The following is a 26886-nucleotide window of genomic DNA, read 5'->3' on the forward strand; positions in this document are numbered from 1 at the left end:
ACCATTCTATAGAATTTTAATTGTAAATCCACTCTTTGACATCCTAACGAATGGTTCCTGCTAAATTAATAAAAGCAACATATTAAATTTAAATCCCAGATAAGGTAAAGATTGCTGTTTTAATATCCCATCCATATCCTTTATCTTTCTACAGGGGCTTTCAGGCCAGTAGTTTTAATAACATGCATGAATGAAGATGCTCTTTTTTAACTCAAATGGTGGTGAAGAGTTTTTCCTTTATATTAGCAGGCAATCAATTCCAATAGCTTTTTAATGCTTTCTTAAAGAATCAATTTTAAAGCACACACTCTTCAGGGGACCCTCTTAAACTTCTTCACAGCCGGTCTTCTAATTTTCTATTACAATGCAATCTAAAGCAGCTACAAAAATAATGCAGATAATGTTTGCTGGGTAATGATTTCCAATTTCCCCATTCCATGTACCCTGTTATTAGGAGGATCATCTTGGTTGTGTAAATTAATTTTCAATTCACTTCTGGGGAACATTACAATGATTTATTCAGCACCAGTGTTGAAGAAAGTGTTGGGAAGATTTTAGCAATCTGAGAAACAAAATCAATTTGTTCTGATTATCACCATGTTAAAGGGAATAAAGGGGAGAAACAAAAAAGTCACTAGAATGTGTGTCCTGACTGTTGCAAGCACACTAGAACCATGATTTGATGCTGGGTTGTCACTTTGTAATACATGAATTTAGCAAAAGTACGGTGTTTGGTGATTCATCTCAACTTGGAGATTAAGTAATGAAATAGGAATGTTCCTCCATTTGATATTTCAGGTAAATGCCTTCAAGGCGAGATAGCCACTTATTCCTATTTCCTTGGAAGAAAGAAGTAACATACTAGCTTATAATCGAAGAGGAATAGATTTCCTAAGCAGAGCGTAATTAGCCACTTGGTTTGGTACAAAACTTAAAATAGGAACTATCAAAGCAATGTCTCATAACTATAAGAAGTACAACTTCCTTATTTATCATAATTTATCGCATACAAATTTTTCCAGGATTGTATATGAACAATGGTCCTTGTAATATTGCCAAAAAGTCATCCTTTGTAAAGGTTTTACTGACCTTTTACTTTAATTAACTTGTATGTGTTGATCAACGGAGTCAGATTTCACCAGATTTCACCGTGCCCAGGTGTGAATGTAAATCAATGCCCCATTCACTTCACCAGATCACTTATCTTCATTCAGCAGATACTCATGAGTAGGCTGTGCCATGCACTGTGCTGGGAGCTAGAGAGATGCTGAGAAAGAAAAGCAAACTGCTATAAATATGAAACTGCAACTTGTGACATGACCTATGAAAAAGAAGCTCATGGTAATATTTTAAATAACTTAAGTTTAACAATTTAAAGAATCAATTTAAAATTTAACCAGGTAAGAAAGGCTGGGGGGCAGGGAGTTTCCCCAGGAAGTGATTGTCGGAGTTGATGAAATTTGACCTGAATGATAAGTGAACTGACCAGGGGAAGTGGGGAGGGAACACTGTTTTAAGACAAGGAACAGGATCAGATTTGTTTTCTGAAAAGCCCCGGCTGCATTGTGGTGAACATATTGGTCGGGGGTTGGGGGGGAGTAGAATGGATGTGAGATAAGACTGTTGACACAGTCCAGAAGGAGGTAAATCATGCCCAGGTGGATGTACTGTCTTTCCAAACCTCTGCCCATCCATCTGTGGGTGGCCAAGTTGGACGTTCCTTTCTTGACTTTATTGTAGCGGATGATGAAGGTTCAGGTCTGTGTGGACTGAGGTGGAGTAGGCTTAGTTGGATTCCTGAAACTAGGTGCCTTCAGGAAAAGATTGTGTAGACCAGTGGGAATGGATTTAGTATCCTTGACTGAGCAGTGGAAGGTCATAGAAAGATCCAGAAACTTGAGCTTAATTTATGAAGCTAAATCTTTTTTTTTTTTTTGAGTGTTAAGTCTACATATACTATTTGGGGACACTATTGAGAAATGTTCTTGTTTCAATAGAATATTTTTATTAATAACACATACATGTACTGCCTTGGCCTTGTTCTGTTTCCAAGTCAGAGCCAAGTTTGTCTCTTTAGTAGAGAATGGTCTAGTGAAGCAATTAAGCACATATAGTCCATGTTCAGCCTCATGTGTGTGCAAAGCCTGGCTCTGTCACTTACTAGCTCTATGACTCAGGAAGCTACCTAATTTCTGAATCTCAGTCTCTTCAACTGTAGGGTGAGGGCACTCAGTATCCCCTCAGATGAGCTTGCAAGGAATAGGTGAGATGGCGCTTGTGAAACTCCAAGCAGAACCTTTGTCATGTAAGCTGGCAGTAGTGTTGGTTCAGGGTACAGTCCCAAAAGTGTCAATTTAGGTTGAGCAGGTTTAAATGACACAGTCTAGACAGTAACATGCCACTCAGAATGGAAGGGTCACAGGGAACCAGGAACCAGGGCAGTTGTAAAGCAAGTTTACTGAAGTTCTAGAGTAAGGGACATGGGATTACCTTTGGAGAGCTGAGTGGCACCAGAATCCCCTGGTCAAGAGGAAGCTGTGTGGCAGGGGTCACTTGGACTGGAGTCTGGGGGGTTCAGATGATTTCTACACTCAGGATACATAAGGCCCTGAGTCTCATCTGATTAGACCTCTCAAACAGTACTGACTGTAGAGCTTCAAGAGACCATGAATACCTGAGGTCTTGCTCCTGGAGTCTGGAACCCTGTGCACTGTTTTCACTTCTACGAGCTGGGCTGGGGCCTGGGTCATACTGATCTTGAATAAGTCCTCCCTCCACCGTTTTCAAATGTACTTAGACCTGCAGATGTTTTTGGCATTGGATTAACGTTGGAGTCAATGACCTCAAAGAAGTTAAGCACAAAGACACATTACCTGTTGTGTATAGAAATGTGAACTTTTGCATCACCCCTTTTAGGCTTTTTCATAGTCATAAAACAAGGATAGGGGTAGGATAGGCTCTCTATGAGATTGAAACATGAGCTCAATGGAAATAATATGGGAATTCAAGTTTCCTTCTTTAGACTGATTTTAACATTATTTATATTCTCTCAATAATGCAAACATAAATGAAGAACAAAGCATAACTGATACATGTGTACGTGTCTACTAAGTTGGGCTGTTCAAAGAAAAGAGGCAGATTTTTTTTGAATTTTATATTATTTCTTTTTTTATACAGCAGGTTCTTATTACAGATATATATATATATTATATATATATATATATAATATATATATATATATATATTTATATTTTGCTGTTGTTGTTGTTGTTGTATGCGGGCCTCTCACTGTTGTGGCCTCTCCTGTTGTGGAGCACAGGCTCCAGACACACAGGCTCAGCGGCCATGGCTCACGGGCCCAGCCACTCCGCGGCATGTGGGATCTTCCCGGACCGGGGCATGAACCCGTGTCCCCTGCATCGGCAGGCTGACTCTCAACCATTGCGCCACCAGGGAAGCCCACAGATATTTTTAATGTTTGAATTTTTTAAAATGTTAAATGCTGTTGTGGCAGGTAGAACAATTGTATATTTGAAAACTGCATTTATGAGAGTTAGTGATATAGATTTTTTAAATGTCAGCACTTGTCCCCCATGCATTCCAAAATCCATCATCAAGCTTGTCAAATGAGAAGAACCTTTCATGATTTCACAGGACAGGCAAACATTTATTAATCTCTTGATTCTTTCAAGTTTTAGCAATAAACTGACAGCTTGAGTTAGAAGTAATCATATCTAAATATTCTATGTGTGGGGGAGACATTACCTCCATCTACCTAATCTTTCAAAACTACATAAAAATGAAATTTGTCTGCCTGGTTTATTAATGCATCATGAGAAAATGAACGTGTGAATTGTCACCAGATTTATAGAGTAAGTTTCGAATGGTCTGATGTAAAAATGTAAGCCGTGTAGTATTTACGAAATTCACTCTGAAGGGGCTCTGAGGACCACCTCAAGGAGAGAGATAATGAAGATATATATTTTTCAGTAAATATGAGAGATATGTGGGAGATCATCTGACTTTAAAGCAGGCTATGACATGCCTGAAGTTCTTTTTTGAGGGAAACTGGAGACACCTCAGGTAAAGAGAAATTCAACTTCAGAGGTTAAATACAGTTAGATCAAGGTCCATTTGCTGCTCATTGGGAAAGAACTATCCTACATTTGAAGACACATAGAATGGTGAAAACAATCGGTGGTTTTAACAAATAACTGGACAGATGCTCAGGATTTCAGGTATTGGTTTGCATTTGAGCTACTTCTCACATGGGAAACTTTGTTTCTTACTCTAGGGCAAATTGTAGAATATGCAGCAAGAATTTTTTTAAAATATATTTTAATTAATTCATGGTTGGTGAGTTTCCTAAGAAAAGTTGGGAAGCTCAGCTAATAGACAATATAAAAACCTCTTATAAATGAATTATCCAATAACCAGAAATAATAATTGAAATAAATTTAAAATAAAAGTCTAATGAAGAACCTAACATTAATTGGAGGAGGTGGAGAAGTAGAAATAAAGCAATGTAGAATATGTAAGCAAGCCCTCTTTCTCCCTTTTTTCTTAAATTTCTCTTTATGTTCCACTACCTTCCAAATTGAATATATAAATGGAACAATGGAGAATAAAATTCAGAATAAAAATCTATCAAGAGTAGTTAATAAATATACATATCTGAAACTGGCATGAGTTGGTTAGTTTGAACATGTGCTAATTTTATTCCTGAACTTCAACAAAAACAAAGCAGAATATGAGATTCTGATTCACATTGTCTCAAAAAAGTGAACTTTTCCCTGACACTGCACTCTAAAAGCTTTTTTTGTCTTTTTTTGTGATGTCAAATAACAAATACAACGATAATAATTAAAACATTATACAGCACTATTATGTGCCAAGCAATATTGTAAGCTACATATAATTTATATATAACCCTCACAATAATCCAATGAAGTAGGATTATTATTCCCATTTTAAAGATGGAAAAACTGAGGCACAGAGAGAGTAAGCAACTTGCTCAGACTCACCCAGTAAATAAATGGGGGAACCAGGGTTTGAGCACAAGCCATTTGGCTTCAGAGTCAATATTCTTAACTATTATGCTATACTGCTTATATATACACCTAACATGTATATATGTATGTAAGTGTGTGTATCTATACATCTACATATTGTTACATAGATAGCCACACACCTATATATATATAATATTTAGTAAATCAATAATTTGGATTGTCTCTTGTTAACTCAGGGTTCTACCTTCATTTTCTAATGTCACTTCTGCACTGTAGAGAAGCTGGGAATTACATTTTTCAGAATTCTTTATTCTGTGTTGCTTCAGCTTAGAGCTTGCCAATGAGAGGCACTGGGTGAGGCTGAGGGTGGAACGTAAGAAGCCAGTTTCCTACAGAAGCAGTTGCAGCCAGATGTATGAACAGACCTGACATGTCATGGAGGCTTCCCAACAAGCTCTTGAGAGGCACCTGCTTTCCTATCACAGACTGAAATAGTTGATGGACGACTTCCAGAGACTTTTAAGAAATGCAGAAGCTTCTGTGAGCTGTTAAGAACCGCTTGCCTCTGACCTTCTGACTTAGAAATTTGTGGAGACTTCTCTGACCTTCTTCCCTGCAGATTTTTCAAATTTTTAAAGCCTTGAATTCCTGTATTAAATGTGTCGTATCTAGTATGCAAAGAGCGGCTGTTGTTTTCCTGGCCATGGCCTTCATACAATAAAATAGTAAAATAGTCTAACATAGTGGTTAAGACCACTGGCTGTTGAGTTAGACATATTTAGTTTAGTCTTTCAATTCTACTACTGACTGGCAAATTTACTCAATATACCTCTATATATATATATATATATATATATATATATATATATATATATTTGCCCCTTTGTAAGATATGGATAATAACAGTAACTTTGTTAGTAGTACTTTAATGGTAGTATCTCTTTTAGGTAGTTCTGAATATTAAAAAAAAAAAAGCAAGGCAGTTAGCACAGTACTAGATTTCAGAAGTAGTTATCGTGATTTACTGCAGTTTAGCTTAGAAATATTGTCCCAATTTTCTTATATCGTCTTTTCTACACATCTGGGAATTTAACATTAAATTTAAACTGAACAAGTTAAATGAGAACTAAGGTAATATGGTACAATCTGGTTTCATTCAGAATATTTTTGTAATGAAAAGGTTAATTTTTCTTAAAATAAGAAAACAATGTTAGGCTTATTATCAAAAGTTAAAAATATAGAAATGTATAATGTCTAAAGTGAAGGAGTTTACACAACCATTGAATAACTATACTTATAGTTCTATACTTTTTAATATGGATGTGTGTTTATATACATTTAAACAAAAATTCAAATTATATTTGCTTTCCCACATTTTTTAACTTAACAATAAATCTTTACAGATCTACATATAGAGAAAGCTACCTTAGTCTTCCTAATGGCTTCACGGTATTACACTGTATTGCTGTGTCATACTTAATTTAATTAATCTTGTATCTATGAGTATTAAGGCTATTTCCAATTTATCTGCACTATAAAAATGTTTCAGTCAGCATCCATGCAACTTGGTGTAAAGTCTAATCATTTTCTTAGAATAAATACTTGTACATGCAGTTTTTAAGTCAAATCAAATGTGCATTTTCAATTTTTGTTCATATTATTAAATGCCCAAGAGAAAGTTTGAATAAGTTTTCACTTCCAACAAGAGAACATGAAAGTGTTTGTTTCTGTAAACTCTTGATAAGCTTCTGGGTAGCTGGTGATAAAGGTATTGTGTTTACAGTATCCAGGATTCATGGATAATTAAAATGTTCTTTATCCCATTTGTATCAAACATTCATTGTCTTAAGTGGGTCTTTGGCAAATGCTGGAAGGAAGTCAGGTTTCACTCTTCTCTGAAGAGTGCTCTAAAGGCCAGGACTCTGTGTTGTTGAATTAAGGGAAACTGTATGCTTTAGATACCGGCTGCACAGACCACAGATCCATGCTACTGTGAACCTGTGAGAGCTTGATTTGAGTTTCTGCTCAGCTTCAGGATTTTTCCAATTGAATAGAGGTGGGCTTTGGGGATGCTGAGAATATCACGTTAAAACAAAACTGTCTTATCATAAGAAGGTGAAGATGTATTTAGTTGAGATGTTTAGGTTCTGCACCAGATACTTAATGAAGAGGTAATTTGGGCCTTATAATCTACCTCTGTTATGGAAACAAAAATGAACAATTCAAACACCTCAATAAAAATGTGAGAATTTGAGGGCTTCCCTGGTGGCGCAGTGGTTGAGAGTCCGCCTGCCGATGTAGGGGATGCGGGTTCGTGCCCCGGTCCGGGAAGATCCCACATGCCGCGGAGCGGCTGGGCCCGTGAGCCATGGCCGCTGAGCCTGCGCGTCCGGAGCCTGTGCTCCGCAATGGGAGAGGCCACAACAGTGAGAGGCCCGCGTACCGCGAAAAAAAAAAAAATTGAGATTTTGAATAAGAGTAAAATCTCATTGCTTACCTAAATAGGTGAAAAAGCTTCTAAACAGTGGAATGAGTGGAGCTCTTAGGAGAGGTCATTTCATTTTAGTTTAAGCCGTTGCAAAACCATGTTCTTACTGATTAATGGCAACAAGAGAAAAGAGGCTCAGTATCTTTTTAAGGCCATTTTATGAAAGCAAAATGGGAACACTGGCCCAGAGAAAAGTAATGGTTTCCTTCTTAATTGTGACTAAAGAGAAGGTCCCCACTTCATCAAGACCTGCATTTACTAATTTAAATTAAAAGTGTAACAAGGGCTCAGGGCTCCTTTAGGCCATTTGAAATTGAAAATTAATTTGTCAAGAAAACAATTTCTTCTCCTCTAATTTCGACAGCAATACTATGTGCAGCCTAGTCTGTGATCCCTGCGTCATAAGTTGTCTGGGAAATCAGAGGTAGATGGAATGAAGGTTTTCTTATTGATTGAACACAGTCAGACTTGATCTCATTTTTTTGTCTATATACTTCTTTAACTGATTCTCCATATATCCAGTTAGGACAAAAATGGAGCCAAAAATCTAATAAAAGAAATCTGGGATTGGAAGGATTTGGGGCAAGATATTCCTAGTGTACTGCTATTAATTTGACTTTCCTACCTCTCCGCTAAAGTTATTTTGATGACCGTGGGTGTCAGAAAAGGACTATTGGAATAGGTTTTGCAAGAAGAATCTTGTCAATTTTAATTAGAACATTTTTCAAAAATGTTATATAACTTACATGCTAGCAATGCATATTTAAAGAGACAATACCTTTTTAGAAAGGGAAGAACAATGAAAATTGATTTGTATAGACTCCTAAATAAAAAGCCATTTAAAAGAAAGTTTTTTCATTTTTTATAAACTGACTTTAGCAGTTATTTTCAAATGGATGCTTAAGATAATAAATACATATATTAATACATACTCACTTCGATTGAAGTTTTTGGATCAGATATTTGACAGCAGGAAAAATATTATTAAGAATAACAATAATAATAATAGCTTAACTTTCTATAGTCCGTTACAATTTTTGTAGAATTTTACACACATCAATTATTAACTGATGTCGAAAATCTAGTATACAATTGAGACAGATAGAATTATCTCCCTTTTAAAAATGAGGTCTCTGAAGCTCTGAGAAGGTCACTGACTTTACTTCCCTGATAGTCCTAAGGTTTTCCCTCAGGGTACCTCCGGTATACTGTTCTTGGCACAAGACAAACTCAGTCTACTGCTGTGTAAGTGATTTACCTGAGATCACGTGGCTAACGAATAGTTTCTTTGGACTCACACTTAGTACTCCTTATACTTTAAAAAGTTGGAAGAAATAAGACAATGTTCACTTTTAACATTCATTGTAAAATTAAGCCCTTTTTGATCTGATGGTCTAGCTGAGTTAAGGGGAGTAAACCTTTTCTGCCAGAGCGTTTTCCCTTTTGAAATCTCCATGAATTAAGGTCAGTCAATTAACGAATGTTTTTCTTTGAAATTCCATCTAGTGGATGCTATGGTACAATGCCCAGAACTCTTCAGAACTGAACCTTCTTGTCCAAGGGCATACGATCTACTGCGTGGGTGGGTCTAGCCTGCATCCAATGACTCCTACATGCTGAAGCATAAATGCTCTGTCTCTTTGCATCAAGACAAGACACTCTCAAGGGCCATCGTAGCTTCAGAGCTCACCTGGTACAACTGTTTCACAGTTCACCTTCTCCCTATGCCCAACCCGCTTGGCTCATCTCTCATAGGTATTGTTCTTGAGCAAACTTCCCAATGACCTCTTATACAAATCTCTGATCTCAGAGTCTGTCTCCTGGGAATGTGATTTAAGAGACTCCATGCCTGGACTCTTGCTGGGGATGGGCAGAAACTGGGTTCTGCCAAGCCCATGGTTTTTTTCATGTAATTTCAAGGCCTTTTCATGACGTTTCTCTGGGTGGAAGGGTAGTTTGACTTCTTCCTTGGCGACTTAGGACTTTGAGAGACCAGGGCTGAAGCATCCAGTCCTCTTAAAGGCTGAGCCTAGGAATAGCAGAGCATCACTTTCTTTGTCCTCTATTGGTCAAAGCAATAGGCCAGCCAAGATTCAAGGGAAGAGAAAGAAAGTGGGAGAAGTATGAAAGAATTTGAGTTTATCTTTATCTGCTACGTGTACTAATTGAAATATGGTTTAGCCTGACAGGGAGAAATGGTTTTTTCCCCTATCTCTTTACACAGGAGGGCAGAGTTTACACCTAAGAATGTATTAGTTAGCCTGGTGCACTTTTTAGTGTCAATAGAAAGAAATCAAGACATTCTCATGGGCCATGGCTGGGGCAGAGGGTGTGATGGGGGAGGTAATGTGTTGAAGGAAGGTCAATGAATTATTCCTCTTCTGTATAAACTATTAGAGGAATATCCATCATAGGTATATACTTTCAATCTATATTTATATTGGTTGTTCCTATGTATACAAAAATATAACAAATCAGATGCTGAGTTGGTTAGAAGTTAAAAACCTGAGACATGAAATCAGAGTCTTACATTTGAGTTTCAGTTTTGCCACTGAATGAATGTGTGACCTCTGATGAATGAACATTTGAGCCTACTTTCCACCTGTACAATAGGGGTAATAATGCCTACTTTATGGATTTTGAAAGTCAAGTAAGATGAAATAAGATAATGTTTATAAAGTATTTGTATTGGGTCTGGTGTATACCAAAACCTCAAAAATTGTGACTAAAATTTGCAAAAAGAAAATAATAGAAGTCAGAATATTGATATGAAGCAAACAAAACAAAAAAAATTAAGGGAGAAACACTAATGATAAAAATCACGAGTAATATTGAAGGAGTCTACGCGTTATTAAATTGTAAAATTAAGAAAGGTAGACTTGAATTGTTAAATAATAATGAACTATAAGGACTGCTTTTCACAATGCCTGACAGATAACAGATACTAAACAAATGTTGCAGATTCTGAGGTATCATGAAGATTTAAGTGGGAAATGAGCTGCATTTGAAGGAGATTGGTAAAGGATATGTAGAGGGTGGAGAACTAGAAAGTGACTTTCTTTCTCTGTGGAACCAAAACCAGCTGGTTGTTTTCTAGAATCATGTTTCCAACACTATTCAGATGCAGAAACAAAACCATAGGTTTTAGAAGAAAACTTAATTTTCCACCTTTAGTCACTGGGAAGTCTCCCTCAGTTATTTCTCATTCTTCATGCGGATTAACTACAAACCCCACTGGTGGTAAATATCTAGATGTTGTTGTGCCTATGGGTTTTTTTTTTTTTTGCAGTACATGGGCCTCTCACTGTTGTGGCCTCTCCCATTGCGGAGCACAGGCTCCAGACGCACAGGCTCAGCGGCCATGGCTCATGGGCCCAGCCGCTCCGCGGCATGTGGGATCCTCCCGGACTGGGGCACGAACCCGCATCCCCTGCATTGGCAGGCGGACTCTCAACCACTTCACCACCAGGGAGGCCCTGTGCCTATGTTTTAAAACTTTTGTTTTACTGTCTTTTTGACAGGACATAGCTAAAGAAGAAGAGAGGAGAAAAAGCTATTTTGAAGAAAGTATATGCACCAATCCATTTCACCCATTAAATATTGATAATTTTACATTACAGTTCTAAAACAACAAGGAATTATTGCTCCCATATCAACCGGTCTGAAACAGAAGCAAGTCTGTTTTCCTTCCCCTGTGGTTAGCACAGTGTGTCTGGACAAACAGACAATTAAGTTCTTAAAATATGCACCAAAATGAGGCTTCGACTGTGTGTGTTTTCATATTGTTCTACAACCAAAGACAGTTAACTCACTGGGGTGGCTTAACTTATTCTGACTCTTCTTGATAAACATGTGCATTATACGTAATATTTACACAGGTTCTTAGCAAGTTTCAGGAAAAAGGATTATTTGTAAAATAAAGAACTTATTTTTCACATCTCAGTGTTGCTATGGTGTAAAGAAGAATCATTCAACAGAAAAGGTCAGAACACCTTGATCATATATCTATTTCACCCTTTAGCTATTAGTGTGACCTCAGCAAAGTCACCTCTTTCATTTGACCAGCAGGTACCTCATCTCTAAAATATGACTGATGCTAGTTCTTGATTGACCTACAGAATAAGGCTGTGAGGCTCAAATGAAATCATAAATGGAAAAAAGTGTTCAAATGCCATATAAAGCTCGTTTTCCATTAGTACTTTAATATTAACTCCATAAAAATTTTGTAGTTTTGTAGTATCTGTTTGCATATACATGGCCACAAATATTTTGAATGTAGAGTTTTTAAAAAATCAGCCAGAGTATCTTCATGCTTTATCTCCAAGAGGCAATAACCTGCTTGTCTAAAATTATATAACATTTATAAAATAAAACACATGTAAACATATACATAATTATAATGTCATTTCATTTTGTATATGTGTTAGATACACATATAATACATATTATATACTAAATTAAATGATTTGTTAAAAGTTAACTTTTAAATTATGTGTGAGGATGAGTTCTCAAGCTCTTATCTACTTTTTAAATGTTCTTTCTTAAATGCTGGTTTTAACATTCACCTTCTCCTGTAGCTTCCTCTCCCCTTTGCTTTATTGTATCACCCTTGCAAAATAATTGGTTACATAACCTTGCTGTCTGTGTCTGTTTCAGAAAACATACTATTTTATACTTTTGTTTTTATTTTAACAAAGTGGCAATATTGGTGTAGGGCCAAGGGAGAGCGTATTTCAAGCACATTCCACAAGAGAATTGCTGGAGGTAGTTAATAAATGTCAAGAATTCTAAGCATGAAATACTCAAGATTTTCCAAGAGGAAAAAAAATAAATAAAATTTAGGTCTCATTCATCCAAATAGTACCTTTGATCAGAACAATTTTGATTACATTCTTTTAATTTCCTTGCTTCAGTTTGCTCATTGGCTTTGTCTATATCTCTGCACAGTTAACAAATTAGCTGATATTTCTGGCTATCTTCACAATCAATTATGCATTGATCAACTGATTGACCATGCAGCAATCTGGTTTGGTTGTTAAGACAGCTGCAAACACTGGATTGACTGTTGCAGTTGTGAATTCAGCTGTACAGACCTGGCGTCAGAGAAGGACTTTTGAAATATGTATAAAATGCGTCACATTCTCAAATGGTCATCTAAATGTTAAACCTGTGTTCAAAATAAAGTTTAATCTTGACAAGATTAAATCTTAAATCTTAACAAGAACAGTCTTGTTCTCACAGATTGCACATTAAAAATAAAATTCCACATGGAACATAATTTAAGGTTCTCATATAACAAGAAACTGCCAGACTAACAATGAGGCATATTAATAAATATTGCTGTCCTTCAATGCTGAAGAGGATGTTGACCCTTGCAATTATGTTGTTCTTATTCAAGTTTTGATTATGGTGAAATGATCAAAATACTTAGGTTCTATTCTATATCACTATTAATATTTCTTCTTTTATGACTTTGTGCTGCTGAAAATTAAGAGAATTTAACTGTTATGAATTGGGAACTGTGTACCCTTAATTTCTACCAACAGAAACTGTATTGTCTGTTGTCTAAATATTGTCTAAAATATTTACTATCTGGCCCTTTAAGAAAAAGTTCGCTGACCCTGCCAGAGTTACTACCCCACCTCTAGTGAGAAGGCTCTTTTCCACTCACAACACCAGCTGTCCCTCCATCCCACCTAGAGATCTGACTCTGCTTCAGATCAGGGACAATAGGAACCCCTAGGCGACAGCACCTTGCTAGGGCTCTGGAGGGTAGAGTTCTGGGTGAGATGAGCAAAGGACTTAAAATGTCAGGTAGTCACAGAATGAACTTTTGGATTTGTTGGATTTTGGCTTCTCCCCTATGTCATTGTCATACAGGGATCCAAAGCCTTCTCTCCTTTGAGAAATGTTTCTTTTCTGTAACTTCCTCAGAAAGCCCATTGGTAATCAGATGGATTCCACATTCCAGTACTGGAGTGGGTGCATTAGCTTTCTGTTAGGCCTTGAAATTATCTTTCATGGCTTCATCATACTATTAATGTAGAAAGATATTAAGCTTAGTTCAGTGCGTGTTTAGGGAAAAGGAGCAAATATAAATACCTGACACATCTTCACATAGGCCAGGGACTCAACAAAGATACTTTGTGACTCAACTGGGGTCTGTTCTAGCTCACCGGAGCTTAGGATTCCTTTCCAAGCTTTGAGGCCAAACTCCAGTAATAAAGTCTATATATTTTCTGGTCTCTTCCAATGGTCTTTTCCATCTGTAGTGCCAGTAGCCTTATTTTGTCAAGGATTCAATACTCTCAGCCATCTTTCCCCTCTTTAGCAAACAAATGATGACATCATTATTATTATTGTTGTTGATGTGGTTGTTGTTATTACAGTCCCTACTCTCCAGTGATTCCTAGTCTGGTGATAAAAACATGAATGCAAACAGCTACCCTTAATGAAACATGGTAAGTGAGGAACTGCTTCACCAGAGAAGGTAAAATTTCTCAGTGGTGGGATGTAGTTGGATCTTACCATCTCCATCATTAAATATTCAGGAATCTGGACAGCTGGTTGTTAAAACATTTTGTAACTTAAAATTGGCCATGGTGGGAATATCAACCCCATGGAAACTGGCAAGTGCTACAAAGCAGGACGTTTTTTTTTGTTCAGAGAGCTGATTTACCAAAACAACACTGCATTTGAGCTGGAAAAAAGAGGAAGGGAGCGAAGTCATTGCAAGAAGCGGGGACAGACATTATGATTAATATATAATATATATATAATATCAGTAATATTTGATGTTTAAAAAATTTATTCTCTTTGACATGCAACATTACTTCAATTTTATTCATTCAAATATGAAAATCGTATTTTAATCAACTGGAATCAAATTCGAATTCTTTTCTATGCTTAATTTGCCACAGGCTGATAGGGCAAGCACAAGTTTGTCACCACAATTATGTTTTGGTAAATTTTCTCTTATTATTTTTCACAGATTTTATTTCTATTTCACAGGATATATATAACCTGCTCTGTTTTCCTTTGGTATACAGTGTTATTCAGGATTCAGGAAGTCTAATGTCAGCCTGACTTTTATCCCCTTGTAGGCAAGCCACCGTTCTTCTTTGATGTTTTTAGTATTCATATATTATTCTATAATCCCAGATTTCCATTGTTTCCAGAATGAGTCTTATTATTTTAGTCTGATATTTAGGGAAGCTGTTAAATCTATAAATTTGGGTTTCTTTTTTTTACCTTAGGCAGATTTTTCTGTGTCATACTATTCCTTTAGTTGTGTCAGAAAGAACTTTCTTGGGTTGTATCTTTATTCCCTTTCCTCCATATCTATAAATTTTCCTGTCACTTTCACTTCTGTCCTTTACCTTTAGACTTTAGGTTTCTCAAATCTGCTATCCTTATCACCAATTTGATTTGGTCACATCCATTTATAGCATCTCTAATGGGAATTTCAGTTCTGCTCTTGCTCTGGGGTTTTGTGCATTCTCTCATTAGTTTATTCAGATTTCTTTGTATCTCTGCCTTTACCTAACACTCTTTAGTCTTCTCTTACTCCAGAGGACACTTCCTTCTTTCATGTTTTTGAAGACATCAAGCATAGTTTGCTAAACTTTGCCTTTTTCCTACTGTTCTTTTCTGTTTGCTTATTCTTATACAGGTGGAGATTCACCCAGACCTGGCATGTCCCAAAAGATGCTTTCTTGGTTTCATTAGCCTGGGCTGCTCTTCTCCTAGGTACAGACACTGCCATGTTTCAGCTCTAGAACCAAAGGCAGATTGATTTGCACAGACCTTAGAATATTTGTTTCTAATAGTGATTAGTCCAGAAAGGATGGACTTAGTAATTCTTTCCTTAAGGGGAAAGGCATTTCAGCTAGTGTTGGCCAACATGTACCTCTGGCTTTAAGGGTAGAAGCCCCTGAATGGATATATGGGCAGACTCTGCTTGGCTTAACAAATGATTCTTTGGCAGCTGGAAAAAAAAATCACATGTTTTTCTGGTCTGTGTAATTTCTGTGGCCAGAGTTTAGGGCAGATAAAGGAGGGTAAATCGAAGATTTTTCCTACCCCTGGTTTGGACTCACACTTGTTGCTTTGTATGTGCTGCTGTATCATATGTTGTGCCACAGAATTTCTCAACAGCAGTGCCATTGACATTTTGGACTAGACGATTCATTGCTGTGGAGGGCTGTTCTGTGTGTTGGAGGGTGGCCATACATTAAAGTAGCCATACCCTGCCCAAGTTGTGATAAACAAAAATGTCTCCAGATGTTGCTAAATGTTCCCTGGTAAGCAAAATTGCCCTCCCTCTTTCCCATTGAAAACCACTGCTATGGAGTCTAAGAATATACTTCCAATTCCATAACAAATGCTATGTATTTTATGAAGTTTTCTCCAAAACTGAATGATGTTCTTTTATGTGAAATATTTTGTACCGCTGCCAGTCTTTTTCTCTGTCTTTATACGCATTTTGTAGAACGTTGAATGGAATTGTATGAGGAATTACTGCTTTTGCTCTTGCATTTCTTTATTCACTGATTAATCTGCCAAATATTCATTGAGTGCATAATATATGCCATGGTCTCTGCTGAGTTGTGGAACAACAAACTGAGTGAGATACTCTCCTGCCAATTCTTAACTTTGGGGATTTCTTCTAAGATTTATACAAATGATCATATTTATCTTCTTGAAATGTCTTGTTCTTTTGGCTTCCTCTGCTTCTTTTCCTACATCTGGACTAATTGTAGGACTTGTCAGTTCCTTTAAAATGTTAATGTCATTTACAAATTTCCAAAGGAGGGGGTAAAGCATGTGGTATTCCTTAATCTTATTTGATCCTAGACCCCTATTTTCTCTAGACCATCTCATGAGATTATTAGTGCAAGTTATAGGCTTTGCAAAATACTCATTTAGAGAGTTCTCTATGATCTGAGGATGGATGACACAGATGCTTTTCAAATTAATATCTTCAGTCCTGATGTTTTACAGAGTCCCAGACCCAAATATTCAATTCCTCCTGGGTATCTCCAGATTATAGTCCTACAAATAGCTCACACTCAGTGCTTCTTCCAAGGCATCCATGACCCCCAAAATAGAGAGTAAAATTTTTCATTTTCCTCTGTACCTTTAACACTGTTCTGTCCTAACCTTAACTCAGTGTAGGTTGGGCATCTGTTACAATTCTGTCTCCCCTCTGAGACTGAAAACCCAGGGGCAGGGTCCAGGCCTCTTCTTCACTCTTTTTCAGAATTTGGAATAGAATGGGTGCTCAGGAGTTTTTTTTTTTAAATTAAATTTAACATACAAAAACCCTGGAAAAAAGTAATACCATTGACATTTCTTAGAAAATGTTTTTAGCTTATTTCTCTACATATTTAAATTGAGGTTCACGGATAGATCTGAAAGCTCTAGGAACCTAAGGGGAGTTGCTGGAGAGGAGTAATAGCAAGAGGAAAGAGGACAGAGAAGCAGGGTACTTGGATTTGCCAAAGACAAACTTGAATGATTTAATAATACTGGATAGTGCTAGCAGTGTTTTTGAAAAAAAAAAATTGTGTCTTTTGTTTTTATTTTTGTGTTTTGCCAGTCCTAAGAATTTTGCAGGTCGGCTTGGGTCCAGTGTGATGATTAAACATTTGTTTCTTAAAAAGCAAACTGATTCTTTTGTTCCCTGTTACTCAATTTAAGACTAAATCATGAGGGGATTTGGAAGGATGTACTAAAGTTCCATCTGGTTTGTTGAGAACAATATGCTACTAGATAATCATTCCTTTATCACAGCTGAAGAAAGTAATAGTTGCTGTTTTTTAAAAAATAAAACTCCATATACACTTCTGATTAAATCCACACCACAGTAAACATCATGACTGGGATTGGGGGAGCCCACCAAATCTTCCTGCCACAATTCTTTGCTGAGCCCAGAAATGCAATTTCTCTCTCTTTCCTTTTCAGATGGGTATGTTATGGGTCCATTTATCTTTGCATTCAGGTGCGTGACACAGAGATGAGGAAGAGAATCTGCCAAGCACTAGGAAACAATACTAAATGAGCACCTTGAGGAAACTGCAAAGTAGTTTCTACTTTATCAGGATTTTCAATTCCAGGTATCTTACTTTGGAACTTCTGTATTACTTTGATATCACTCATAAAATGTTCCATTTCTGAAACTGCTAGATCCACAGAAATCAGTAGCCTCTTTTGGGCAATGTATAAAAGAAGACCATAGATTACAATCTGATGATTGTAAAAATAAATAGGTTGATTTTCTTTTCTCAGCAATCAATACAGCTTTATTCTTCATCAAGAAAAATTAAATCTTAGATCTCTGTTCTTCTAAGTCTGTGTGAAAAAAAGACAAACCTTAGCGTTTCAGAGGATCAAACCTCATAGCGTAGGTATTAGTCTATTTGATGCTTTCTGTGTCTGCAATTAGCATTATTCCAGGTTCAGGTACTAAAATCAACAAAATAGGGTAAACTTTTCTTCTTTACATTGATTTAACAAAACTTGAGGTCACTATAGGAGATATTATTTGCCTAAATTAGGCCTATATTCACAATGTAAAGAAGTGCTTTTTAATACAGTTATCTAACAATGCTAAGTGTACACTGAAACATAAGTCAGTGGTTATGTTTATTTAAAGTAGATGGGGAGGACCTTCAAGATGGTGGAGGAGTAAGACGCGGAGATCACCTTCCTCCCCACAAATACATCAAAAATACATCTACATGTGGAACGACTCCTACAGAACACCTTCTGAACGCTGGCAGACGACCTCAGACCTCCCAAAAGGCAAGAAACCCCCCACGTACCTGGTAGGGCAAAAGAAAAAAGAATAAACATATACAAAAGAATGGGGACGGGACCTGCATCAGTGGGAGGGAGCTGTAAAGGAGGAAAAGTTTCCACACACTAGGAAGCCCCTTCACTGGAGGAGACAGGGGGTGGGCGGGAGGGGAAGCTTTGAAGGAGAGTGCAGCAACGGGGGTGCAGAGGGCAAAGTGGAGAGATTCCCGCACAGAGGAATGGATCAGAGCCAACCAGTGCTCACCAGCCTGAGAGGCTTGTCTGCTCCCCCGCCGGGGCGGGCGGGGGCTGGGAGCTGAGGCTTGGGCTTTGGTTGGAGCGCAGGAAGAGGACTGGGGTCGGCTGCGTGAACACAGCCTGAAGGGGGCTAGTGCACCACAGCTAGCCGGAAGGGAGTCTGGGAAAAAGTGTGGAGCTGCCGAAGAGGCAAGAGACCATTGTTTCAGGGTGTGTGAGAAGGGGATTCAGAGCATCGCCAAAACAAGCTCCAGAGATGGGCGCGAGCCGCGGCTATCAGCGCGGACCCCAGAGACGGCCATGAAATGCTAAGGCTGCTACTGCAGCCGCGAAGAATCCTGTGTGCAAGCACAGGTCACTATCCACACCTACCCTCCAGGGAGCCTGTGCAGCTCACCACTGCCAGGGTCCCATGATCCAGGGACAACTTCCCTGGGAAAACACACGGCATGCCTCACTCAGGCTGTTGCAATGTCACAGTGGCCTCTGCCGCCGCAGGCTCGCCCCGCATTCCGTACCCCTCCCTCCCCCTGGCCTGAGTGAGCTAGTGCCCCGTAATCAGCCACTCCTTTAACACCTTCCTGTCTGGGTGAAGAACAGATGCCAGAGGGCAACCTACATGCAGAGGCAGGAACAAATCTAAAGCTGAACCCCAGGACCTCTGCCAACAAAGAAGAGAAAGGGAAATTTCTCCATACAGCCTCAGGAGCAGTGGATTAAATCTCCACAATCAACTTGATGTATGCTGCATCTCTGGAATGCTTTAATAGACAACGAATCATCCCAGAATTGAGGATTTGGGAGCAACTGTAGACTTAGGGTTTGCCATATGTGACGGACTAGTTTATGATTTATATGTTTACCTTAGTTAAGTTTTTAGCGCTTGTTATCATTGGCGGATTGTTTATTGGTTTGCATGCTCTCTTCTTTTTTTTAAATTACTTTTTTAATTTTAATAATATTTAAATTTTTTTTTTACTTTAATAACTTCATTTTATTTATTTATTTATTTATTCTCCCTTTTCTTCTGAGCCATGTGGCTGACAGGGTCTTGGTGCTCCGGCCAGGTGTCAGGCCTGAGCCTCGGAGGTGGGAGAGCTGAGCTCAGGATATTGGACCATCAAAGACATCCCAGCCCTATGTTAAATAAGATGGACTTAATTGATATTTATAGGACATTCCATCCAAAAACAACAGAATAGAATTTCTTCTCAAGTGCTCATGAAACATTCTCCAGGATAGATCATATCTTGGGTCACAAATCAAGCCTTGGTAAATTTAAGAAAATTGAAATCGTATCAAGGATCTTTTCCGACCACAATGCTATGAGACTAGATATTAATTACAGGAAAAGATCTGTAAAATATACAAACACATGGAGGCTAAACAATAAGCTACTAAATAACCAAGAGATCACTGAAGAAATCAAAGAGAAAATCAAAAAATACCTAGAGACAAATGACAATGAAAACATGACAACCCAAAACCTATGGGATGCAGCAAAAGCAGTTCTAAGAGGGAAGTTTATAGCGATACAATCCTACCAGAAGAAACAAGAAACATCTCAAGTACACAACCTAACCTTACACCTAAAGTAAATGGAGAAAGAAGAACAATAAAACCCAAAGTTAGCAGAAGGAAAGAAATCATAAAGATCAGATCAGAAATAAATGAAAAAGAAATGAAGGAAACGATAGCAAAGATCAACAAAACTAAAAGCTGGTTCTTTGAGAAGATAAACAAAATTGAAAAACTATTAGCCAGACTAATCAAGAAAAAAGGGAGAAGACTCAAATCAATAGAATTAGAAATGAAAAAGGAGAAGTAACAAATAACACTACAGAAATACAAGGACCATGAGAAATTACTACAAGCAACTATATGCCAATAAAATGGACAACCTGGAAGAAATGGACAAATTCCTAGAAAAGTACAGCCTTCCAAGACTGAACCAGGAAGAAATAGAAAATATAAACAGACCAATCACAACCACTGAAATTGAAACTGTGATTAAAAATCTTCCAACAAATAAAAGCCCAGGACCAGATGGCTTCACAGGTGAATTCTATCAAACATTTAGAGAAGAGCTAGCACCTATCCTTCTTAAACTCTTCCAAAATATAGGAGAGTGAGGAACACTCCCAAACTCATTCTACGAGGCGACCATCACCCTGATACCAAACCAGACAAAGATGTCCCAAAGAAAATTACAGGCCAATATCACTGATGAACATAGATGCAAAAATCTGCAGCAAAATACTAGCAAAAAGAATCCAAGAGCACTTTAACGGGATATAGACCATGATCAAGTGGGGTTTATACCAGTAATGCAAGGATTCTTCAATATATGCAAATCAATCAATGCAATATACCATATCAACAAATTGAAGTTGAAAAACCATAAGATCATCTCAATAGATGCAGAAAAAGCTTTCAACAAAATCAACACCCATTTAAGATAAAAACCCTCCAGAAAGTAGGCGTAGAGGGAACTTACCTCAATATAATAAAGGCCATATATGACAAACCCACAGCCAACATCGTTCTCAGTGGTGAAAAACTGAAACTATTTCCACTAAGATCAGGAACAAGACACATTGTCCACTCTCACCACTATTATTCAACATAGTTTTCAAAGTTTTAGCCACAGTAATCAGAGATGTAAAAGAAATAAAAGGAATCCAAATTGGAAAAGAAGAAGTAAAACTGTCACTGTTTGCAGATGACATGATACTACACATAGAGAATCCTAAAGATGCTCCCAGAAAAACTACTAGAGCTAATCAATGAATTTAGTAAAGTAGCAGGATACAAAATTAATGCACAGAAATCTCTTTCATTCCTATATACTAATGATGAAAAATGTGAAAGAGAAATTAAGAAAACTCTCTCGTTTACCATTGCAGCAAAAAGAATAAAATACCTAAGCATAAACCTACCTAAGGAGACAAAAGACCTGTATACAGAAAATTATAAAACACTAATGAAAGAAATTAAAGATGATACAAATTGATGGAGAGATATACCATGTTCTTGAATTGGAAGAATCAATATTGTGAAAATGACTATACTACCCAAAGGAAGCTACAGATTCAATGCAATCCCTATCAAATTACCAATGTCATTTACACAGAGCTAGAACAAAAAATGTCACAATTTGTATGGAAACACAAAAGACCGCGAATAGCCAAAGCAATCTTGAGAACGAAAAATGGAGCTGGAGGAATCAGGCTCCCTGACTTCAGACTATACTACAAAGCTATAGTAATCAAGACAGTATGGTACTGGCACAAAAACAGAAATATAGATCAATGGAACAGGATAGAAAGCCCAGAAGTAAACCCATGCACCTATGGTCACCTTTTCTTTGATAAAGGAGGCATGAATATACAATGGAGACAAGACAGCCTCTTCAATATGTGGTGTAGGGAGAACGGAACAGCTACATGTAAAAGAATGAAATTAGAACACTCCCTAACACCATACACAAAAATAAACTCAAAATGGATTAAAGGCCTAAATGTAAGGCCAGACACTATAAAACTCTTAGAGGAAAACATAGGCAGAACACTCTATGACATAAATCACAGAAAGGTCCTTTGGACCCACCTCCTAGAGAAAGGGAAATAAAAACAAAAATAACCAAATGGGACCTAATGAAATTTAAAAGCTTTTGCACAGTGAAGGAAACCATAAACAAGACCAAAAGACAACCCTCAGAATGGAAGAAAATATTTGCAAACAAAACAACTGACAAAGGATTACTCTCCAAAATATACAAGCAGCTCATGCAGCTCAATATCAAAAAACCAAACAACCCAATCCTATAATGGGCAGAAAACCTAAATGGACATTTCTCCAAAGAAGATATACAGATTGCCAAGAAACATATAAAAGGGTGCTCAGCATCACTAATCATCAGAGAAATGCAAATCAAAACTGCAATGAGGTATCACTTCACACCCATCAGAATGGCCATCATCAAAAAGTCTACAAACAATAAATGCTGGAGAGGGTGTGAAGAAAAGGTAACCCTCTTGCACTGTTGGTGGGAATGTAAATTGATACAGCCACTATGGAGAACAGTATGGACGTTCCTTAAAAAACTAAAAATAGAACTACTTTATGACCCAGAAATCCCACTACTGGGCATATACCCTGAGAAAACCATAATTAAAAAAGAGACATATACCACAATGTTCATTGCAGCACTATTTACAATAGCCAGGACATGGAAGCAACCTAAGTGTCCATTGACAGATGAATGGATAAAGAAGATGTGACATATGGCACATACATACAATGGAATATTACTCAGCCATAAAAAGAAATGAAATTGAGTTATTTGTAGTGAGGTGGATGGACCTAGAGTCTGTCATACAAAGTGAAGTAGGTCAGAAAGAGAAAAAAAATACCGTATGCTAACACATATATGTGGAATTAAAGAAAAATGGTTTTGAAGAACCTAGGGGCAGGACAGGAATAAAGATGCAGACGTAGAGAATGGACTTGAGGACACGGGGAGGGGGAAGGGTAAGCTGTGACAAAGTGAGAGCGTGGCATGGACATATATACACTACCAAATGTAAAATAGATAGATAGTGGGAAGCAGCGCATGGCACATGGAGATCAGCTTGGTGCTTTGTGACCACCTAGAGGGGTTGGATATGGAAGGTGGGAGGGAGGTGCAAGAGAGAAGTGATATGGGGATATACGTATATGTATAGCTGATTCACTTTGTTATACAGCAGAAAGTAGCACAACAATGTAAAGTAATTATACTCCAATAAAGATATTTAAATAAATAAATAAATAAATAAATAAATAAAAAGTAGATGGGATAATGATGATGGTTTATGGAGATAAATGAGGTGCTACTAAAAGAGTGATAACCTGTCACATTCACTTCATTATTCACCATTTGTACTCTGGTGGGGAAGCCGGAAACTTAGGATAGCTCTTTGCTTATGTTACAAAGTTGATATATATGGGTATGCCACACATGTTGTTTAAAATACACAATTTAGCATGTTCAACAGTTCTTTTTACTAAAAGTGAATTTTAGACATTTTGGGCAAAGTTTTATGAAAGTGAAGGAGAACATTTGTGAGTTAATATACATAAAACTCTTAGAAAAGCAAACATTGCAGAGTAAGCTCTCTGCATTTGCTATTATTATATATAGAATACTTACTGTCAACTTAAGGATTTATATATTAGTTAATATTAAATTAATATTAAGCAGCTATTATGAATTAGCAGCTATAATACTATAAGCTATCAGAGTCACAAATACAGTAGACACAGTAGTTTTCCAAAAGAAGCTTGTACATCAGTGGTAAAGAAATGCACAAACGCAAAAGTTTAAGAATATAAAGCAGCATGGTAGGAACTTCATGACATCAGGGGTTCAGAGAATGGAGAGATTCTTCTGGCCCCAGGCAAGATACAGATTGATTGATTACACTGGAGGAAGATTGGAAGAAATAGTAAACATTTCAGGAAGGGAAAGAAAAAAAGAAATGGAGATAGGACTACATAAAAGATTTATAGGCTGGATGTACTGGAGGCCAGGCTAAGAAGACGAAATTAGAAAAGAACACCAGAATTACAGGCCTGGACTTGGCCCCATTTAATCATTGAAATTTTCTTAGTAATAAGCCAGAATGATATTTGTGTTTTGGAAGGTTAACATGACAGTTATGTATAGAGTTAACATGTCCAGTTATACATTTTTAGGGTCAGAGAAATGGGAGCCTAATAAGATGACTAATAGGTAAGTAATAAAATAGGTAGCAGTGGAAATGGAAAGGAAAAGTTGAATGCAATGGACATTGCTGAAGAATTACCGTACTTTATTGTGTTTATAAGATAGTATTTTTTGTATACTCTGCATATTGGAGTAAATACCTTCATTTACAAAGATGGTATTTCAAATTCTTAAGGATTATGGTCAATTTTTAATAAACATCATTTGTTTCTATGGCTAAAATAATTAACTAAATAATGGTAGATGAAAGATACAGCCATTTTAAGGTGTTAATACTTTAGCAAATATTTTGAAAGCTGGTGCTAGAACTTGGGTTTTGGATGCAGCTGACCATAATTCAGTTATGAGCTTTGCAACTTACTTATGTGAATTTGGGCAAGTTATTTAACTCTCTGAACCATGCATTTCTCATCTCTAAAATGCTGAATAATAAAGCTTTCCTCATTGATTTATTATAAGGATGAAATAACATAATTTAAAATGCCCAGACATATCTGCCGCATGTAATAATTATGCAGTACATGTTAGGTGCAATTAATGTCTGTAAACCAAGTGTAAAAAGGTAGAAAGCAGATCTTATTGTAAAACCTATTACAGGGCTTAGCACACAATGCACTTTATTTTTCTAGCTTCAAGGACCTTACAATCTTTTTATTTTCCTATCTCACTGATTTCTCCCTTAAAACCTTATTTGTTTCTTCTCTTCTCTTTGACCTCTTTCTGTTGGTATGATCCAAAGATCAGGTCTTGGATTTCTCTGTCTCACATTTTCGCTTGATGCTCTTATCCAGTCCTATGACTTTAAATATTATCTCTGTGCTGATTACTTTTCTGCTAATTTTAAAGATATGTTCTCAAATTCTTTGATAGTTCTCCCTCCAAAAGACAGCTTAATTCCACTTCCCTGAGTATAGAGTGTGGATTATACATAGTGACCCTTCTAGTGTGACTAAGTGATGGCCTGTCACTTTTGAGATTAGGGCTTTCATATTGGGTTATCCCTCTCTCTCTCTCTCTCTCAGTCATCAATTGCTCTGTGTGAAGATATGCCCTGGGAAGCCCTATGTAGAGGTCCATATAGTGAGGAACTGAAGCCTCCTGCCAAGAGCCACATGAGTGATCTTGGAAACAGATTCTCTAGCCTCAATCAAGTGTTCAGAAACTACATACAGCCTTAGTAACAACTTGATTGCAAACTCGTGAGGAACTCTGAGCAAGAACAACACAGGTAAGCCATGTCTAGATTTCTAACATTCAGAAACTGTGTGAGATTCTTTTTTTTTTGCTTTAGAGTGCTAAATTTTGGGACAATTTGTTACATAGCAACAGATAAGTAATACAACCCCTGAGTTTACATCTCTATCAGACCTCTATCCAGAACCCCAGACTTGAATATCCAACTGCCTACTTGCTATCTCTACCTAGATGTCTAATAGACATCTTGATTTCAACATGTTTAAAGCTAAACTCATGCTCCTTGTTCTCGTTCTTCCAAAGTTCAAGATAACTTTCCCATGCCAGCTGCTGTGTTCCTTGACTTCTGTCTTTTACACTCTATCCCCAATCTATTAGGGAATTCTTTTGGCTCTACTTGAAAACTATATCCTGAGTTGACCACTTCTCACCACCTCACTGCTACCATTCTAGGACAAGTTAATCTCATTTCTTGGCTGGATCATTTCAAGAAACTCCCTGTTGTCTTTCAGTTTCTATCCTTGTCTCCCTCCCCCACTATATGTTCTCAACACAGAAGACAGCTATCCTTTAAAAGTGTATCCTATCCTTTAAAAACTTGAGACAAATTTCCAGCATAGATACTGGTGGAGTTGCTTGTATTGCACTAACTTTCCTGCAGATAGCAATTATAAACCCTGGACAAAATATTTTTTAAAAAGCAGTTAAATCCCTCAGTGTCTATTTTGGATTAGCATTGGCACATAATCCAAAGTAAGCAGACTCTGAGACGGACTTAACATTTGAAAGAAGGGTACCATCCTGGGTAACAGCCACATTTAAAGGCTTTTTTTCCTGATGGCAATACCCAATTAATGTGTGGTGCAGTTGGATAAAACTAAGCAGAAGCCACTTACTGACTTGTAATTTTATTACAAGGTAGGAGCTACCAGAGTGACTGGAAATTAAGGGGAGAAAGCCCAGAAAAGGATCCACAGACACAGGACCCCCAAATCTGTTTTTGGGGTCCCGCAAAACTCCCCTCCAACCTGTGGACGATTTCCTGAAATTCATAGATAGTAAGCATTACATTAAGGAGTCCAAATCAATGATGTGGTGGCTGGAAAAGTTCAGCATAAATTTTAGCTCTTGACCCATATTGGGAAGACAGGTTTAGAGCTGAGTCCTGCCAAGTAAAAGGAACCTGTTAAATACCTCAGACTTTCTGCTGAAACCCAGGAAATTCCCCATATTAGATGCAAATACTATGTTCCCTGATTTGCCCAAGTGCTAAGAGCAAAATGGAAACAAATATCTTCCAACAAAGTATAAAACCAACACTTCAAAAATTCAATGTCAGCCAGTAATTTAACTATCAGAAAAAG

General features: G+C 37.3%; 1 long non-coding RNA gene across 3 annotated transcripts; it reads left to right on the plus strand.

The window, feature by feature from the left end:
* Positions 1 to 17522: 17522 nt before the first annotated feature.
* LOC307195526 lies at positions 17523 to 25537 on the plus strand. 3 transcript variants are annotated; one of them, XR_013830855.1, is made up of 3 exons: positions 17523 to 17618; positions 18158 to 18306; positions 25351 to 25537. It is a non-coding gene; the product is annotated as an uncharacterized lncRNA (long non-coding RNA). The 3 variants fall into 3 exon arrangements; XR_013830856.1 differs by lacking the exon at positions 25351 to 25537 and adding an exon at positions 19591 to 19713 and having other exon boundaries at positions 18158 to 18329; XR_013830857.1 differs by having other exon boundaries at positions 17526 to 17618; positions 18161 to 18306.
* Positions 25538 to 26886: the final 1349 nt, after the last annotated feature.

The sequence above is a fragment of the Stenella coeruleoalba genome, assembly GCF_951394435.1.
Source record: "Stenella coeruleoalba genome assembly, chromosome: 12".
Classification (NCBI taxonomy): domain Eukaryota; kingdom Metazoa; phylum Chordata; class Mammalia; order Artiodactyla; family Delphinidae; genus Stenella; species Stenella coeruleoalba.